The sequence below is a fragment of the Polypterus senegalus genome, chromosome 6 (assembly GCF_016835505.1).
Source record: "Polypterus senegalus isolate Bchr_013 chromosome 6, ASM1683550v1, whole genome shotgun sequence".
Lineage (NCBI taxonomy): Eukaryota > Metazoa > Chordata > Cladistia > Polypteriformes > Polypteridae > Polypterus > Polypterus senegalus.
The window spans coordinates 146145382-146166719 of NC_053159.1; positions in this window are offsets into that span (position 1 = coordinate 146145382).

Genomic DNA, 21338 nt, shown 5'->3' on the forward strand with positions numbered 1-21338 from the left:
CATCCAACACGACATTGTGAGGTTTGACTGTTGGCAGTGTTACCCATATGTTTCATTTACTTTTACTAGGATTTGTATGTCTCCTTACTCATAGTACTTCTGCTATCACTTGCCAATTGATGCCCATGTTTTTTTGCATCAACACTGTGGTATGGAATTGTGCCATCTGTGAGACATATGTGTATATATTCTACCAATAGTGACTGAGCTTTAATCAAGAGAGGCAGGCTGCAATAGGTAAGTTGTCGTCTTTTATGAGGTGATGGTTTGGTTCATTCATAAAGTGCATGTACTATGTTGAAATGTTTATGCCATTTATTGAAATGCCTGCAATGTAAACTGAGGTTTTCAGTCCTACACTGAATATGCATGCATTTAATAGATAACTTTTATTATCTTATTATATTTTCCTAAAATTACTTGATTTGCCAGGAACTGGCGATTGAGTAACAGGTGAAAACTGGAGTTGGCAGTGAATATGCATGTACTCTGCAGTAAGTCTTTTCAGAGCATCTCAACACAGAGTGTAAGCGCCATTTACAGTGATTTATTTTCTAAACCAGTGACTCATGTGCCCATGTATCCTGATATTTGTGTTTTACTACTTGACACCATCTTTGTGATATTTTTTGCTGTTTGTTTCTAAAAGTATTTTTGCTGTTGTTTTTGCTTGTAATTATTGCTATTAAATTTGTTTTATTTTGGTTTACTATATTTCTTTCTTTTTTTTTAGTTTATTTTTCAGTGTGATGCGAAAAATTTTAAAATGTATGTATTGTGTTTTGCCAAAACAATGAATAGATTTAATAAACCACTACATCTTTACATTGTCATTATTCTCTATTCATTTGCACACAAAAATGTCATTATAAATGCTATAAGTTGATTTGGATAAAGACTGTCAAATTTCTGTAAATGTCCAAATTTCATACCTATACAGATTTCCAAACTTCTGAAGGCTAATAAAACATCAGCACAAAGTATTATCTATCTATCTATGAAAAGAAAATGCAGAAACTATTACAATCTTTAAAGTAAATTTCTATGTTAATTCCGACATATTAATTTTTTCAAATGTTTTATTGTCTGCCACTATGCTATTCTTTGCTAGAACATCATGTGCAATATCAGATCACACCGTGAAATTCTAAGCAATTTACCTACAAAGTTTTCTATGGTGAACATGATTTTCATTTTCAGTTGCCATAACACTTTAAAAAATCAAGTTACGTATTGATTTCTCTTCCATCCACTTAACGTCTTTTCTAATATAAACACATCTGTTGCGTTTTGGTGTATCGAGCCTTAATTATTTGGAGAATGCTAACTAAGACATTTTTAAAGATTTAGGTGACATTATTAACTATGCTGAAAATGTTTATGCACGCTTTGTGTTGGCACCAGTTTCTGTATAAACATCTATCAACTCATCTAAACAATCACAAACCACTTTAATTAAATGCAAAAAAAAAATTAATTCAAGCCAGGTGGCAAAGACCTTCACAGATAATCCATTTTTGGGTAAATCTACTTTTTAGATGCAAAAAACGGAAAATACCACACCAGTACTGTGTAAGAGGTGGCTCTGAAATCACTGAAACAGCCTGATATGTGTGGAGAATTACAGGCCATCACAATTTGCAAACTAAATCTGAGTTTATTAACAATTATGCATATTTTGATTAATGCAATATCAGCCCATCTGTCCATCCTCTCAATAATTTATGGGATTACATGCTCCAAGTTTGAGTGAAAGCTTTCAATGTAGCTGTTACATGTCATCCTCCTAAAATTTTTGTAGAGAAGCCAGTATCTGTTACTTCGACATTTTTGATCTATACTGTCATTCTGTAATGGGATAAACAACCACATGATCGTATGATTACAGCCAGGGGCTTGAACTGGGCTGGTACACCAGTATACACTAGTTCAGAGTACTGTTTTTTTTTCTGTTTGAGCAGGTGAGTACCAGCATTAAATGGTTGTGTACTGGAGTGTACCAGCACTTCATGCATCACTACGCTGAAAACTCCAAGGAGAATTACATTTACATTTACTTATTTGGCATACACCTTCATCCAAGGCGACTTACAACATTTATGATATAATTGGCTGCAATTTTTTTGGTTTACTTAAAGGTTAAATGACTTTCTCAGGGTCAAACAGTGTCAGTAGTGGGAACTGAAACAACCAAAGCCTTAACCCCACTACCTACCTAGAATAAAAAAAACCCTATCCCCCCAACTCTTCAAAACACCAACAGGGACATCGTGAGGATTAGCAACACACTGACAAAAAGAGAGAGTACTGTTTTTGTTTTCCACAGTGATTATAGCCTTTCCTCTGTGCTTATAAAATTCCAGTGTTAGATACCCACCACATTACAGGTAGATAGTCCAATAGTTCTGTTGATCACAGATTTCCTTTGCATTTCATATTGTTTTAGAATATCTAGACGTATTAAAGTTGTATGCTAGAATTATCTTTATCAACAAACAACTTGGTTTTTAATAGTATTCCCTCAATGAATCTTTTCTTTAAGTTCAGAAAACAAAGGCAGTACAGCTGTATTTGTAATTCGATTTTCGATTATTTAACAAACAAATTTGTAATTGTCAAAAAAAGACAGTAACACTACAGACATACTGTCTTTAAACACTGATGTCCTTCAGGTCTGACAGATTTGTGCTTTCTTGTACTCCTATTTCATCAATGCTTGTACAGACTGCTTCATCTTTAAACAGTGTGTCTAAATAAAAATCAAAGAAAATGACAAGATAACCACCTAACTACAAATAGTAATAACACAAAAAAGCTTTGCTTCTGTCATTCCAGCCATTACTTGCTCACGCCCCATAGATAAAACTGCAACATCAGGACACACACCATATGGAAGAGGAGTCTTTATTTCTGAAATTCACTGTTGCGGCAGATGGAACTTCATTGTCAGGTTCGGCTCAGTATCCTAATCAATCAATCAATTAATTTCTTTCCTCTGTTTTTCTCTCTTTGCTTTAATCCCTTTCTCTGGCTAATTGCTTTGGTGGCAGCTGTTTCTAGGCACACTTTGCTTTACTGCCAACAGTATGCATATTATTACCATGTTTTTAATTTTCAGCCAAATAAAAAATGGGATTGTCCTAAAGAAACTTCTCAAGATTGTGGAATGACAGACTGTTTCTCATTTTTGTTGGTCGAGGAGTATTTTCTTTGCTAGCTGAGTTGTTTCTTTCGTTGCTTACTGCTATGTTTCATTGAACAGGCACACATCTCTCAGTTTGATCTTTACCATTTCTCAGTACATTTTGTTTCACAGAAGCTCTTTATGATAGGCAGGTGCCCATCTCCACAATTCTTAGGTCTGGTTAGATGAAGTTCCTTAAGCTCACCGTGTTTTAGGTTTCTATATATATATTTTTTTTTAATTTTACCCCCATTAGTAGTTAAAACATTTTGGTGGTGTGATGTAATGACACTCACTACTAGAACCAGGAACAGAGTTTCATTGTTTAGAAGCTGCAGAGATTACTGCTTTGCCAGGAGTCATAAAGTAAAGATGTGCAACACAAGATGGTTATTTTTTTTCCAGTAGAATCTGAAACATGTTGGTAGTTAAGGCTATCCCTGAAATCTCAGAAAAGTCTAATTAGCCAAGTACTTGGTGTTTTAACTGAGGGTTACAAAGAACCTTTAGCTGAAATTATATAATTTATTTAATGAATAATTATATTATGAAAAGGCTACACAAAAGAGGAGAATTACAGTAACACAAGAAAAATTCAAAACCATATATAGTATAATTAGCCAATTAACATAGAAATCTTAGGTCTGATAAAATTAGAAAGCAGAAAAAAACACAAAAAGGAACAAAAAAGCATCTAAATAGATAAAAAGTACAATTCTAAACCAAAAGTAAAGGAAGAAACCATAATGGTAAAGAAACGCTTAACTGAAATTGGAGACAACATGATTCTAAGCAAAATGAGACACATTAAAGATCTGAATTTAAAAAAAAATACAATTAAACAAGAAGGAGTAAAAAAAAAATTCCAAAATGGCCAAAGCACAAAGAGTTAGGAAAACACAAGGAATAAGTGAAGGTGGGACAAAACCAGAAATACCATTGAGATAGCATAATGGTCCCAAATTCTCATACTAGTTCTAGTTGTGTTCCTTGCATCAACATTTTGTATTAACTGCAAAATGGGAAAGAAAAAAAAGGAAAATGTGATGTTATCAATAATATATTTAAGTAAACACTGAATTCTTCAATTCTCATTAAACCCTCATGGTGAAAACAGCATACAGTGATCCCTCGCTATATCGCACTTCGACTTTCACGGCTTCAATCTATCACGGATTTTAAATGTAAGCATATCTAAATACATATCACGGATTTTTCGCTGGTTAGCGGATTTCTGCGGACAATGCATCTTTTAATTTATGGTACATGCTTCCTCAGTTTGTTTGCCCAGTTGATTTCATACAAGGGACGCTATTGGTGGATGGCTTAGAAGCTACCCAATCAGAGCATGTATTATATATTAACTAAAACTCCTCAATGCTATAAGATATGCTTCCCTCGCGTGCTTGATTGTTTGCTTGTCTCTGCCTCTATCGCACCCTCTCTGACATTCTCTGCGCCTGACGAAGGGGGTGTGAGCAGAGGGGCTGTTTGCTTAGAAGATACTGACGCTCCTCTAAAAAATGGCGCTTTATTTCGGTGCTTCGGGCAAACTTAAAAGCACACGTATTGATTTTTTGATTGTTTGCTTTTCTTTGCGAGCGCTCGCTCTCTCTCTTAAATTCTCTGCTCCTGATGCAGACACTCCTTTGAAGAAAAGATATGTTTGCATTCTTTTAATTGTGAGAAAGAACTGTCATCTCTGTCTTGTCATGGAGCACAGTTTAAACGTTTGACTAAAGGGTGTTATTTCATATCTAGAGGGCTCTAATAATGTTAACAGTGTGGAAGAGTTTATAAGGGCTTAAAATATATAAAAATAACTATACAAACATATGGTTTCTACTTCGCGGATTTTCATCTATCGTGGGGGGTTCTGGAACGCAACCCCCGCGATTGAGGAGGGATTACTGTATAACTAATTTTTTTTTTGGTTTTTCACCTTTCTCACAATTTCTGGTATTAGGAATTTGTTCATTTTTGCATACCCCTTAGGGTCAGAGAGCAGGGTCAGCCATTGTACAGTGCCTCAGGAGCAACTGAAGGTTGCCCAGCAAAGTCAGATCTCTTTTGACAGTGACAGGGATTCGAACCGGTAACCTTCAAGATACCAGCACAGATCCTTAGCCACCACTCCACCCTATAAATTTTGCATGAAAGAATACTATTGTATCAAACTACTAGTTGTAAACAGCTAAAAATTTCTAGTGGTAGATACAGTACTTCAAAAAATAGCTTGTGGATAGGAAGACGAGCCACAGCCAGGTAAATGACACCAAAATTCAACACGGGTGTACTGAATGTCATCTCAGAATGCACCACTTACAGTATGACTTTTATATTTTATGAAATTTGAAAAAAAAAAACAATAATTCTTGCTTAAGAATATATCCAAAAATAATTTAAAAAAAACATGACTAGACCTAAATGAAAAGAATTAGAATGAGCAGTCTTATAGGGAGAAAAATATTTTTTTGTATGTGTTTTCGTTACCCTGCTGTTGGCTCTTCTCTCTTTTTTTCTGGTCTGTAGTTGAATTCTTGTTCTGTTACGTTTTGTTTTTTCTGTGTTTTCTTCATTTTTAGAAATTTCTGGATTGTTAAGTTTGCCTTTGTATAAGTTCCACAAATTTTATTTTCTTTATATTTGAAAAAACATTTTTAAAAATAGGCTTTATTAAGCTTTGTCTAGAATGCTGCACTGCACTGTAGCAGACCTGTCAGTGCATCTCTCCATGTTTTGTATGTTTTTTTTGTTCTTAAATCATCTAAAATCACTTCTTTTGTTTTCATTTACTAATTTGAAAATAGTTATTTCTATAAAATGCTTTATAAAATCTGCAAAAGTTTTTCACTTTTGATGTTATCAACTTTGTCATCCAATAGAGCACTTACACACTACCTGTGCAGGTAATCCCAATGTGTTCATTTACACTCAGAATGTACTGCTATCAATAAGACCAGCTACCAGTTAGTCCCTGTGTACTACTAATATACCCGATGAATGGAAAGCTTTGAAACCCAGAAATCTAGGAAATAGAGATAGACTTCAAATAAGTCTGAGACAGAGAACTTTTAAAATACCTTTGCCAACTATTATTATCAGCAGCGTGCAGTCTGCGCAGAATAAACTGAGCGATCTGAGAGCATCTGTGCGATGCCTCCATGAGTACTGTGAATGCTGTCTGATGTGTTTTACTGAGGCCTGGTTTAAGAACACAGACTCAGATACAGCTGTTGAAGTAGATGGATCTATGTGTGTACGGCAAGACAGAAACCCAGCGTCTGGTAAGCTGTCAGGGGTCAAATCATCTGGCTCTTTCAAACTTGTGATGGATGATTTTAATTTATGCAATCTGGAATCAGTATTACCACATTACCATCAGTATGTGAATATTAATACTAGAGGAGAGAAAACACTAGACAAGTGTTATGTAAATATCCCTAGCGCCTACATATTGAATCATAGAGCAGCCCTGGGTGCATCCACGCTGTTGTTCACCTACTGGTGAAGTACAAACAGAAACTCAAACAAGAAAAAACAGCCATAAGAAAAGCACAAAACTGGTGCAATGACAGTGTAGAAGAACTGCAGGAATGCTTGTCCTGTACTGACTGGGATATGCTGACATTCCTCACAGTTGCTGAATGAGGCCACTTACACTGTAAGTGAACATATGAAATTCTGTGAGTCAATGATAATCAAGGAAAGTACTGTCAAGGTATACTATACTATTGGAAAAACAACATGCTCATCAAGAAAATTAAATAGAAGAAAAACAAATTTTACAGGAAAGGATTAACAGGCTAATTAAACAAACTCAAGAGGTGGTTTAATGATAATGATCCAAAGCAGGTTTGGAAAGGCCTAAAAACAATCGCAGGACTAGGTTCTAAAAAGAGTGTGGACTTTCATTTAGACAAAAACTAAAAGCTGTTAGCAGTTTAACTTAAATACATTTTTTGCCAGATTTGAAACATGTGATTTCAGTACCCAAAATGCAGAATTAAAGGAGATGCTTTATAAAAACACCAGGAATACTGCTGAGATGGAGGTCAGATTAACTGAAGTGGAGAAATGCTTGAGGCAGGATACAACAAACAAGGTGGTGAGGCCAGACAACATATCCTGTTTTAAGCAGCTCTCTCCAGTTTTCCATTTGCTTGTTAACTGGTTTCTGACCTGTGGCATTATACCTAAGCTGTAGAAACAATCAATCATTACCCAAGTTTCTAAGGTTTCCCGTCCAAGCTGTCTTAGTGACTACAGACCAGTAAAACCCACCTCTATTCCAATAAAATGCTTTAAAAAATTGGTGAAAAACATTTTAATGACAGAGACAAAGTCTTTTCAAGACAAGAACCAATTTGCTTACTGTTCAAATAGACATGTGGGTGATGTTCTGCTTGATATCTTCATCAAATCTACACCTTTTTTAATAAGCCTGGTTCATATGGCAGGTCACTATTTTTGGATTTTTTTCAGTGCTCAGTACCATCCAGCCTCACATACTGATTGGGAAACAGAACAATATGAATGTTAAAATGTTTATCACATTATGGATTCAGGACATTCTTTCAAATTGTTCACATGCAGTCAAAGTACAGGACACAATTTTCAAAAGTCATTAATTAAAACACAGGAAGTCAGCTGGGGTGTGTATTATCACCATTACTATTTAGTCTATACACAAGAAACCCGAGACAGAACAATGAGCACTGCTCCATTATCAAATATGAGGATGACACCATGCTCATATGACACATATCTGGGAAGGATGAAAGCCACTATCTAAATCAAGCGAACTACATCGTAAACTCGTGCAATAAGAACCATCTTCCTCTGTATGTCAAAAAGACCAAAGAAATGATATTTGACTTTCAGAGACAGAAATCTATGTTCACCCACTGTTGTTCTGGGCGAGGAGGTAAAAACAGTGTCTGAATATAAATACTTAGTGTGAATGCTAGGTGGCACTGTTGCCCCTTTAAACCAATGGATAGACACTAAATTCTTTTCCTTCCTTAAGCAGTGCCCCTAAGCACCACAGCCACAAATAAGCAGGCAAGTAATCAAATAATAAAGACAATTCTCTCTCTCTGCCCTCCACACCTTCCAGTAAGCTTTGTCCCCCTCCACCCAACTATGGCTCCCTGTTAGGTCTTCAGCAGTCCTTTAAATTAGTTCTTGACCCATGAGTGCTTCTGTACTTCCTCCACGTGACCTGCCAGCAACTTCCGGGTCAATGGAGAGTTTTTCATCAGCCAGGAAGTACTTCTGGGTTTCCATTTTCGTGATCCTCTAGTATTTTCAGGCTAGGTGAGAACTTATTCTCCCACCATCTTCCCACAGCGTTCGCTGGCGTTACCCACAGTAATCAGCAGGGCTGTGTTGCTGAACTCCATGTCCCATAGTGCCCTGCAGGAATTTGGGGGCACTAATGCTGTCCAGGGAAACTGCCATCTGTCTTGGGGGAGGCAGTGTCCTAGAAAAGCTACCTTCCCCCATCCTTCCATCTCAGGATTGTCCCGCCTGGGTTGAGCTGCCAGCCGTCTCTTACATTATTTTTTCTCCATAATCTCAAACTATTTAAAGCAGACAAAAACCTCATGTTGTCCTTTTATTGCAGTATCATCCAGTTTGTTATCACTTTCTGCCTCATTGCCTGGTTTAGTTGTCTGACAAACCAAATTTTAAAAAAGCTTCAGCAGATCAGTAAGCATGCAACTAAAGTTATTGGGGCTGATGTGGATAATTTGGTAAGTGTGTGTCAGAAGACAGTGCTAAAGAAACTGGAAATCATCTCAACTAATGACAGACATCCAGAAGTTAATCAGCAATTCAGGAAGGATAGTCACTTTGAAAACCCACACAAATTGCTCCAGAAATTAATTTCTTTCTAGTGCCAAACATCTTTTTAATAAGGAATATTGGAGAAAATGGTAGAGGTTTGATATGAGTCCTGTAACCATTTTTGGGTAAATATTCAAAAACTGCCTTACCTTAACCTGTCCTGCCCCTATTTGTTTTATTTCTTTCTGTCCATCAATAAATGCAACTGAAAATGCAAAAATCATGTTTTCTTGGGTAAATATAATTGAATAAAGAAATCTTGAACCTTAAACCTTAATGGTCAGGTGCATATGTTGTCCACAAGAAACAAGAAGTCATATATCCCATGGCACAAGAGCATCAAAACTGGACCTTTGGAGACATGAAAAAGTTGCTTGGTCAGAAAATTCTTTTTGTGCCATGCTGATGGAAAGATCAACCAAAATTTCAGTCCTTGCAGTCAACAGTACAGGCAGGAGATTGCAGTGAGATGGTGTGGGGAATGCCTTCCTGGCACATATTGGGACCACTGATACCCACAGAAGAACGTATGAAAAGCAAAGCATACACTCACTTAGAAAATTATGAGGAACACTATACTATGCTGCACTATACCATACTATACTAGGTAGGGTCTCCTTTTGCTCTCACAACAGCCTCAGTTTTTTGTGGCATGTATTCCTCGAGATGTTGTAAACATTCCTTTGAGATTTTGGTCCTTGTTGACATGATTGAACCTATGCAGTTTCTGCAGATTTGTCGGCTGCACGTTCAATGCTAAAAAATCATCCAGTCAAATACATACTAAAGGTGTTCCATTGGATTCAGATGTGGACACTGGAGAGGCCACTGAGAAACACTGAACTCATTGTCATGTTTAGGACACCAGTTAAGATGAATTTTGCTTTGTGATATAGTTCATTATCATGCTGGATAAATAAACTGTGGCCATGAAGGGATTAACATGGTCAGCAATAATGCTCAAATTGGCTCTGGCATTAAGGCGATAATTGATTGGTATTAATGGGCTCATAGCTTGCCAACAAACATTCCCCACACCATTATGCCACCACCACCAACCTGGACTGTTGACACAAGGCAGGTTGAGGGCACAGCTTCATGTGGATGGTGCCAAATTCTGACCCTAATGTCTGTGTGCCTCATTGGAAATAGAGATTCATCAGATGAGACTGTGTTTTTCTAGTATTCAGCTGTCCATTTCTGCTGACTCTGTGCCCACTGCAGCATCAGCTTTCTGTTCTTGGCTGACAGGAATGGAATTTGACGTGGTGTTTTGCAGTTATAGACCTGGCACCAGCAATCATGCCACAGTCAAAATCACTGAGATCACATTCTTTCCTCATTCTGCTGTTTGATGAAATTTTTAACTGAAGCTCCTGACCTGTATGTCCATGATTTTATGATGCTACATGATGTGCATTATTTATGGTGCCACATGCCTGGCTGATTAGATAATTACATGGATAAGCAGGTGCACCGGTGCTCCTAATAATTTGCATAGTGAGTATATCAGGCCATTGCTGTGCAAATTCAACCATTCATGGCTATAGTGTATTAACACTTGGATGGACACCCCCATCCTGATAATTTGCCATGTCACAAGACATAGTTCATTACCAATAGTAACAGGAACAGCAGATGTTCATAGCTTCTGTGGCCTGCATAACCTGCAACCCTATCGAGTATCTTTAGGATGAGATGAAAAAGGCTGCTTGGAGCATGACTATGCAGTCAATCAGTTTGCAGCAACTGCACAATGCAGTCATTTCTATGGGGTACTCTTCTGGTATCCTGTAAAATCGATGTCCACATGAACTTATGTTGTTCTAAAAGCCAAAGAAAATCTAGCAGGATACTAGGTAAGTGTACCTGACAATGTGGTAACTCATTGTATAGCAATTAATGTCAGAAAAGTGGACAATATACAGCAATGTGATCACAGTATATGATTGCAACATATACAAACGTTATACTCATTAAATTATTAAAAAAAAACTGCAAAATGCAAAATATTTGAAGATAAATTCAGCAGCTACCATATTCTGCTTTATTCAGTAGCAGTGCCCCTGTTGCTCATTCCCGTCCCACATAATGTGGATGCTTAGGTTTCAAATAGTAATGTAAGCTAAAGACTATTTAAATATATACAATACAGTACGTATGACAACAGGTAACTGTACAATTTAAATAAAATTCCTCTGCAAGGCTCATGTGATACCTTCAAACACTTCTACTCATTTAATTTCAAGGACTGTAATGTTTAAAGTACAATTGACCTGACATTGAGATGTTGTCTAGACAACCTTGTTTTTCTAATTATTAATATGCAGTGTATTTTATGCGGATAAAGCTGTTTTAAAAGTAATGTAAAGCTTAGCAGTGGTTTTATTTGTACTAAACATCGCTCAGCAGGTAAAAAAAACTGCCCTGAAGCTGATTCTTAGTACTTCACACTAGGTAGTTTACAGTGACTGATGTGAATTAGATTATTTCCCTGTAAGTCTCCATTTCATCCTTTGTTTAAAAAAAGAAAGCAAAATCTGATCCAAAAAATGTTAAATAAATAATTCCATTGAAGATTCCTTGTATAATGCCAGATATTTTGTCAGTTTAAAGTATCCATTGTTCAAAGGATCTTTTAAGCTGACATCATGTTATCCATTCACTGTGTTGTTTAGTTAAGCTTAGTTTTGAAAACGTAACACTTCACACACAGATGTAACCTCACACTTGTGGGGAAGTGAACTGAACTTAAGGCTACAGCATCGCATTGGTTGCTAGACCTGATTCCATTATATGAAGTGAAGAACAGGGTTCACCATTCTTTAAACTAAACAGAGGCTGTACATCTTTGAAACAAAGTTAGCTAGATCTGTGTCCTCTCAATCCACTTTTGACATTGTGATACTGGCACATCACATGCAGTGGTGGAATAATTCCTGGAGACTAGGTTTAAATCTGAGCTCAGCTCCTGCCTGAGTGCAGTTTGCAAGTTCTCCTTGTTTTTGTGGGGCTTTTGTTTTGAGTAACAAGGTATTTGTCTAACGGCATAAACATGAGCATATCGAGATAGGTATGGCACATCCCTAAACTGGATTAAGTGGGTTTCAGAATGAGTAGATGGATAGACAAGCAGTGCTTGAAAGAAGCGACGACGAAGCTTCTCTGCAAGTTGAGCAAAGAACACTCTTCTTTTCTCAGTGCTTACCGTGCATGTCTTGTAGAGTACATTCTCATGGATCGCCGCCAAGTCAAGCATGTTTTATCACACAGCAACTGGCCACTTGTGTGCTCCTGCCGCAATGAATAAGCTCACACCTTCTGGTACACAATGTTAACGAAGCACCGGTGGAAAAAATAAAGAGACGAATATATGTGACATTTTGAAGAAATAATTTTATGACCTGAATAGTACCAATCAGAAAACAGCGTCGCACTAATGCAATATTATTTGAAAACAAACAGCGTCAGATCGGGTGTGAATTTATACTGGAGCTGTTACTTAGAGTCAGATCAGAAGGGGCGAGGGAGAGCGTGAACGAGACTGAGAGAATAAAACTGAAAAAAAGCTAACTTTTAGAAATGCCATACATTTACAGGCTGACGGAGAGGTGCGAAGGGATTTAAGGTGGGCTGGAATTACGAGTTTTTTCATGGGCTCTGGTAATTCTAGTGTTAAGGAAGAAGAGCCTGCTCTGCCGATTCTTATATAGTTCCTCTATGTTCTGAGAACCAGTCCAACGTGTCAATAATGAAGAAACAATCTTCTCCACCTGACTCCAATACTGGGTGTCATCCCCCTTATCAATACACCCAATAAGTGCAGCATCATCAGAGTTGATTCCACAAGTGACATGACCTGTGTGATATTTATAGTCTGAGGTGTACACAGTAAAGAGAAAAGATGATGGGACTGTTCCTTGTGTGGTAAATTTCATCCACAATTGTAAATACAGAAAGAAGCATCCTTTTATCTTGTTGCCTTCAAACACAAGGCTTCATTATCAAGCATACTCTCTGTATCCTTCTTCTGCTTCTCTACCAATGCATGCAATGGTCTGATATATAGAACTGGTGATGTTTACAACCATCTAGCTCTAGGCCATCTTTCAAGGGCTCTTCAGCACTTAGGTGAATATTGACTATCACCATGTTATAAACTTGAAAGTTTTAGTTTTAAAGAAATTGTGCTTTTCTATGAAATACTGTATATTTACATCAAACCTGTAATTTGGTTGCCCTCTTTGCATGCTGTACTTTTCAGAATTCAAGTTTAAGAGGTTGGTGCTATTATTAAATCATGATGAGTCACGGTTTAGCAAATGGTGATTTTAATCTGCTTGAACCTTTGTGATGCACTTTCATACCAGATTCTTTTTTTTTAATGTTTCCTAATTAAGGATTTTTCAGATTTTAGCAAAGCTGCCTTCACCTCCCCCAGTGCACTTTTACATCTTTGAAATTACATGAGTTATCAGTGTATTAACTATATTAATGATGTACATGACAGCAGTGATGTACCCTATAATTATTGTTAGGTTGACAAGGTTAAAAATGAGCAGCTGCAAAAGCGCTTGATTTTTTTACACACTTAGTATTTCATAGAATGATAATTCACTGAAGGGCATATTTCTCAAACTCTGACCATTGTATTTTTTTTTTTTTTTAATTTTGGAAGTTGTCAAGAAATTAACTTGTGCGTCAGAGGGATGGAGTGTACTGCAGTTCCACATCCTGGATCCAACATCTTAAATTCAAATCCTGCTCCTGGTAGCTATCTGTGTTGAGTCTGCATGTTACCTATGTGTTTGTTTGGATTTTTCCTCACCCTATCCCGTAAGATGCTCATGTTAGTTGATAATTTCATCCAGACTATGTGTGAAAGTGAGCCCTGTCATGGAATGGCACCCTGTCCAGGGCTATTTCTTGCTTTCTGCCCAATGCTTCGAGAATAAACTCTAGCTCTGCACACAGACCTAATCCCAGGACATCTTGTAGTTTGTGAGTGAGATAAACCAGGGTGGGAGTTTAGGGACACAGACATAAATGATGTAATAATAATAACAATAATAATAATACATTTTATTTATATAATATACAGTAAATATAGTGAGTGCTGGTAAATCACAGTCCTCTGTCATGCAATTGTTAAAGCTCAGTTCAAAGCAATGGCACAATAAAAAAGTGCAAGAAATCAAAAACAATTAAGTAAGTGTAATTGAAAAAAAAATATCTTCTTCTTCCTTAAATGACCTCAGTACATTAAGGACGTTTATCCAGTACATGAATGACAAAAACAGTTAAAGCAAAATCAAAAGTATAGAAAAACACAAAAGCATTTGTGCTTCACTGCTCCACATTGTTCAGCAGATCTGACTCTAAACACCAGATAGTCAAATGATGATCTCTTATGGCTACTTCATCAGAATTTACCTGGCCAATCTCAGCCTACATCTACTGGCATCAGCCAATCGCTCAAGACAATGAAATAGCTCAAAAAGTGCTTTAAAAGGTTATTGCTCCCTTTATCTTCACTTTCCCATTTGTGCATGTGTGTATAACAGCAAACAAATCCTTTTCTCGTGTAACTCTTCCTAAACTTTCCCTGAGCCCTTCATTTATTTTCTTATGGTTTTAAAGATAACCAGCGTACATGCTCTCTTCTTGCTGGCAAACTAACCACGTGTCCTTTTTTCTGCAGCAATACTGTAGCACTGAGATGTTAGCTCTTGTAATTTTTCCGGGCATTTATATGGCTTTGTAGGCCTCCAGGACCCACATGTATCCTGTACGCACTTCCACCCAAAACATGTCCTAATTTAGCCATCCAGCCATTTCCTTCTGGTGCACTACTCCGTGGCACCTTACATCACCAAGACAAGTGTAGCATAACTATTTAGAAAAATAAAAGTAAAGCTACTGTATAAACGTTTATACAACCTAAAGGAAACTAATGCTGTGACATGGCCCATCACTGAGATTGGATTAAGCAATGTAAGAATGACACAGACAGGCCGTAAAGGGTTAAGAGCACGTACATGATTCCTGTATATTGTAGAAAAAAGTTTAAAAAGACAATACAAATAAGAAAAAAAGAGACAATATGTGATTTAATTTAAGCTTTTCAAATTGGTGTTCAAGACAAGGTTATATAGTAACCAGGCAGGAAGTGGTGGGTCCAAGGAGCATGACAGAAGTGAAGTCTTAGGTGGTACAGGTGTCAGTCTTCCATCCTACAGAGGGAGGAGAAGAAAAGGCATTAGGCAACAGCGCCAACCCATGGTCTGGAGAAAAATTGCCATCAACTGAGACCTTCAGCTGTCCCTGAAACATGCCCAAGTGACGGTGGGTTTGAGAATTGTATAAGTAAATACTGTCCTTTCCTTGGTGGTATCCTAAAGTTTATATCCTTGGTGTAGAACACCACTTTTGGATTAGGCTTATGGGAGTCTGATTTCCCTATTGTTTGGTATGCTTAGCATTGTTCATTATTTTAGTAATTGGTGTTACTCATACTTAGTCAACAATACATGAGGAACTTACTGACTTTTGTTACTGTTTTTAACATTTCATTCTCAGATCTACTTAATCCATTTCAGGCTTGTGGGGTGCTGGAGCATAACCACACAGCACTGGACACAAGGCAGGAGCCAGACCATTACAGAGCCACTCATACACCAGTCCACACTCTTACATACATGGAGCCCAATTTGAAATTATTAATCAACTTAACATGCATGTCTTTGTGGATGTTGGAAGGAAGCTATATTATCCGAAGGAAAACTCATACAAGCTACTGGAAGAACACGGCCCAGTTTTCTATTATACAAAAATATTACAGTGATTCCCTGACTTTATTTACATATTGATGTACAGAGTGCAGCCAACATGCTGATGTCAACCATTATGATCTTGCATAGTGAAGAGTGCTTACTACATCAATGGGCAAGTTCACTTCTATCTGTAGCATTTTCTTTTTGGAGACAACTAAGTAAACTAAACACTTTCTGCACCTTATATTCTTAGGTGAATGTGCTATTACTATTTTTTTCATCTGTACAGGAGCAATTTTAAACATTTGTGAGTGTCGGAGAGAGAGAGATTGGCTGAAGATGTTTATAAGTACATGGCACAGGTAGTGATGACCTTTGAGTCAGTAAATTAACCATTCCTCTTTGTTTAAATTACGGGAGTAAGGAAACATGAAAATGAGAAAATGAAAGGAAGAAACAAAGGTACCAGACAAAGATGTTAATTCAGTGTCAAGCTAAAGAATATTCTCAGTATAGACACAGAGCACAAAATATGCAAAATGTCATTCGGAAATTTAATTATATTGTAGTGGCAATCTCCCACTGGAAAAATAAAAAGTACCAAGTACTCAACAGAGACTATTTTAACAAATTGCATCCATTTTTGCAAGTTGTTAAAAGAAATAATTGGCACAAGGCATTGTCAGACTTTGAAGGCATTCAGATCTTGATTATATTTTGCAAAAGCTACTTGAATAAAAAATTGTGTATAATACTGAGCCAAATGGCTAGTTCTCATCAAAATGCTCTGTAGGTTTAAGAACAATTCAATTCACTTTTTATAGAAACAGATTATGAAAAACTACAAATGCTTTTGCCACAGTACTGATATGGAGCAAGAATATTAAATATATCACTTGTGACTACTACTGGGTGACTCAGAGCCTTGTCACCAAACATGACTCACCCACTGACAGGTTCCAGTTCAATTAAATAATGATGTATTATTAATAATACCTTTTCCAAACAATGGATCAAACATCAAACAAATAGTTTCCTTCTTCTTCCTGTCTTCCTTCAGAGCATCATCCATTCCCTCCTGACTCTGGCTCACTTGTATGAGGCGGAGTGTCTCCTTTTATGTAGGATGCAGGAGTACTTCAGGTGCCTTGGTATTTGTGTCCCAGAAGCACTTCTGGGCCACACAGAAGCTGCATGAATCAGGAAGGTTCTCTAACCACAGCACCTCCTGGCATCACCCAGGTACCCTGACAGAGTCAACCTTCCTACAGTATAATTCCCAGGCAATTCTGCAGGTGTCCAAACTGAGAGCTAGACAGAGGAATACTGACACTTTTCATGCTGTGGGATGAATTGTTCATAATATCTAACCTCCCCTGTCCGTCCATTAAATATTTGTTCTTCTCGACTGAGGTTATGTCTCCATTTTTATGGTCCTTCCAACATAGCCTCCCAGCTGGGTGAAATATTATCCTCAATCCCAGTCAGGATGGCAACCCATCCACTGTAGCACTCACACACTCAGTGATAGGCTCCCCTTCCTATTGGCTGTGTCATTACTTGCCTCCTATGCCTGATATTAGTCTCCTCACTACTCGAAAGACTGTACATCTCTTAGTAAATGCTCATTTACCTTTATGGCATCTCCTCACTTTACCAGGGATTTCCTTGAACAGAGTAAAACAAGGAGTCAGGCAAGGATGCATTCTGTCACCTTACCTGTTCAACCTTTATGGTGAAGCCATCTTCAGGAAAGCAAATTTAGAAGAAGAGAGCATTGGTTTCAAATTTGGCAGCTGAAATATAAACAACTTGCACTTTGCAGATGACACAACACTCATCACCAGCAGCAAAGAAGACATGCTGTATCTGCTGAGTAAAGTCAAAGGTGAAAGTCATAACATGGGATTAGAACTCAACATAAACGAGATGAAGAACATGAACATGGAAAATGACAAAGGTTTTGAGCTTGCAGGTGATAGAAGAGAACATTGTAAGGATTTTTAATCTCCTGGGCTCCTTCATAAACATGGAAGCAACTAGAAGTGAAATAAATACTCTGCAGAATAACACTTGGTCGCTTTACAATGAAAGCTCTGAACAAAATATTGAAAGGCAAGGAAGCTAAGACTTACCTACACACTCATTTTCTCTGGTCAATTACAGATGCGAAAGCTGGACACTAAAGAAACAAGACGGAAAGAATGTTGACTTATTTAAACTTTGGTGCTGGAGAAGGATTGTATGTGTGCTGTGGATTGCCAGAAGAAGTAACAAATTGATTTTGGAAAAGATCAAACCAAGTATGTTGCTCAATGCCCAAATGATGAAGGAACCAGGTGAAGAGGGCAACCTGCAATCAAATGACTGGACATTTGATCCATTGGGTTGACATTGGGTTGTCATTGGGTTGACATTGGGGGACCTTGCTGGATTAGCACAAAACCAACTTCTTTTTAAATCATTAATTCATCAGGTTGCTAGGACTCGAACCTGAGTTGATGGCACCTAATAATAATAATAATGCATTATTTTGTGCATCCAAACACCACAGCAACATGTCCATGGGTAGGATAGTACAATGAATATGATTGATTTAATCAGACACAAATAGACAGAAGTACTAAAAAACAGCAAAATATGATATCTTTCACTAGATTTGGCAGCGTATTTTACAATTTTGGGTTGACATCATGATCAGAAGTTGAACAAACTGGGGATTGACAGACTAGTACAGAGTTTCTGAGTTGGAAATCCGACTTTTGAAAATTCCAAATAAGAACTCAGAAATTCTGAATTCTCTCTTCAAATTGAACACAGCATTACTATGTTTCTACAGCTTGGATCATTGCTGTTACTAAGAAGTTCAGTTGAAGAAGATGAAAGGTTTGGAAATTGTTTGTGTGCCTCGGTTTAGCATGTGCCTTAAATTAGGCAGAAAGAGAACCTCTGTGTATTTATACATGACTTGGGCCTATAGGATGTGAGGGGCTTCACATTTCTCTGGAGGCTTAAGTGCCAGACTACCGATAATATTGACCAGTCCTCTCCTGGAACATATACTTGAAGTTGATTGGAGGTTGTTAATTGTTATGATTTGGATTTTGTCTTGATTTTTTCACAATCTTCCTTATTCTTTGTATTTGATTAATGGTTTTGCAATCCACAGAATTAATTTCATTAATTTATTTTTAGTTTTATTTTTGTTTTAAAGTAGTAGGAATTATTTCAAGTTATTTCACAATGGCATTTTATTTTTTTATGGGTGTCACATTTTTGCAGGTCAATTACTATTGCGCTACTATGTGAGAATGGCAGGGAGTGGGTAGCATGTGATGTCACCATTGCAATGGTATAGATGTCACTGCCATGCACTTCCTGGTTATCCGAGATTCAAACAAACTTAGTCTGTGTTGTTTTAGATTAGGTGTTTTTGCTTTGGAATCTTTAGCTCTGTGTTTTGACTTTAAATGACTATTTACTGTATGTTGACCTCATGGAAACAAACTTGGCCTGGTATTTTAACATCATTTCATCATCTGGTCCCTTATTCCATACATCTACCATGGAAGAGCTCATCATCTGGTCCCTTATTCCATACATCTACCATGGAAGAGCTTTGGGCAGAATGCTAATGTTCTATTTGTGTCTTTTCTAAGACTTGGAGGATTGGATTTTAATAAAAGTGCAGGTTGCTTCTCTAATCTTCTGTGAATAATGATGTCCTTTTCACAGCTATTATTTTAGCTCTTCTATGACAACCTTTTTTAGTAATATGTTTGCGTAATACTATAAACTGGTGGGTAGTGTATAGTAAATTGTTTTGTTTAATGATAAATATTCACTATTCTCAAGGTTTAGCTTTGCATATAGTTATACATTTCAACTCTGCTCCAAAGCAAATAAATCAAACTCTCATTTGGATGAAAATAATAGATTTCAAACATCAATGGCAGTTATATAAAGGAATTTGTTTTATATATTAAAGAATAGTGTAAACTTAAACGTAAAGAAAAAAAAAGGCAGCACCTGTGTGGGCATGCATTTCCAGTCCATGAATCAATTACAAAATAAAGAAATTCTTTTAGCAATGGAAATAGTGCTACATACAGTATATTAGGTTACTATTGCATGATTTAAAAGTAATTATTTTAAAGGTTTAATGAAGCACTACATTTTTTCCTAATAAATATGGATGTCCATCAACAATCTAAGTTTATTCATTTAGGGAATTTAGTGAAGGAGGGTTGACATTCTGACCCTAAAACCTTCCGGATGGAAGACATGTATTTTGATTGTGTCCACCTGGGTTTCTGGGCTTGTTCCAGCTTCTTCCAGTATCTCAAATATGATAATGCAGTATTAATTAGTGACTCAAAATTGTGCTGACATAAGTTTCTCAGAACTCCAAAATGTTGGAAACACATCATGGCCATTTGTATTTCCTGTAGTTCCCTCCTATTTTCCAAAAGCATGCAGGTTAGGTTGACTGGAGTCTCAGAAAAAAAATAGCCTAGTGAGTCGGGACGTATCAGTGAGTGCCCTACAACAAACAGGCATTCTATCCAGAAATAGGTTGTGCTCCCACCAATTCTAAACTGTAATAAGTAACTGCAGAAAACATATGACATTCTACATTTAAAATCTCATAAAAGCATGCAATAAAAACAGAAATCACAACGATGTATTAAATAATGTAATAATAATAACAATCATCATCAACATCATCATCATCTATATATAAAATGTTAACGGTTGTGTTTGTGTGTCATACAATTGCTCACAAGCAACTCGGCTAGAGCCTTGACCTTGGTCTTGATCGAAAGCTTATGATGTTATACACGCTTGTGAAGCAAAAAATGTGGCTAGTGATAATCTCCACTAAATTTTCAGAGTTCACATCTGTCTTACGGCAAACTGCAAGGGTGAACTGATGAAGAAGGTAACATGGCAGAAAGAAAAAGAAGAGCAGTGACATCTGCTGAGCATAAAGCAAGTTATTGAAGCCATTTACATAATAGAAAGAAAAATGACAACTCTGGCATCTGCTGTTCATCAAGCACATGTGGCATGGCAACCTGCTGGTATTTGTGAATTACTGGGGCTGGGACCTTGACCTTGAGAAGACCTGACAATAATAATAATAATAATAATAATAATAATAATAATAATAATAATAATAATAATAATAATAATAATAATATATTAAATGCATTACTAAAATGAGTTGAATCAGAAGTATGTCAGAGTCACTACCTATGTGATCATTCTTTACAGTCTTCCAGAGTGTGATGTTTGCATTGGCAAGTTATGTCAAAGGAATCACTTTTCATAAAATTACTTACTTAGGTTTTTGGACACTCAGCATCTTGTGTATCAGATTCAGAGATTATCCTAAAAATACTGTGGTGTATATCTGAGAACAAGTGACCATTTTCGGTAATGCTTAGTACTCACATATCAGGCACATACAAAGGATCATTGAAAAACTGAAAGAGGCTGGTTAAACATATAATATGAAGATGTAT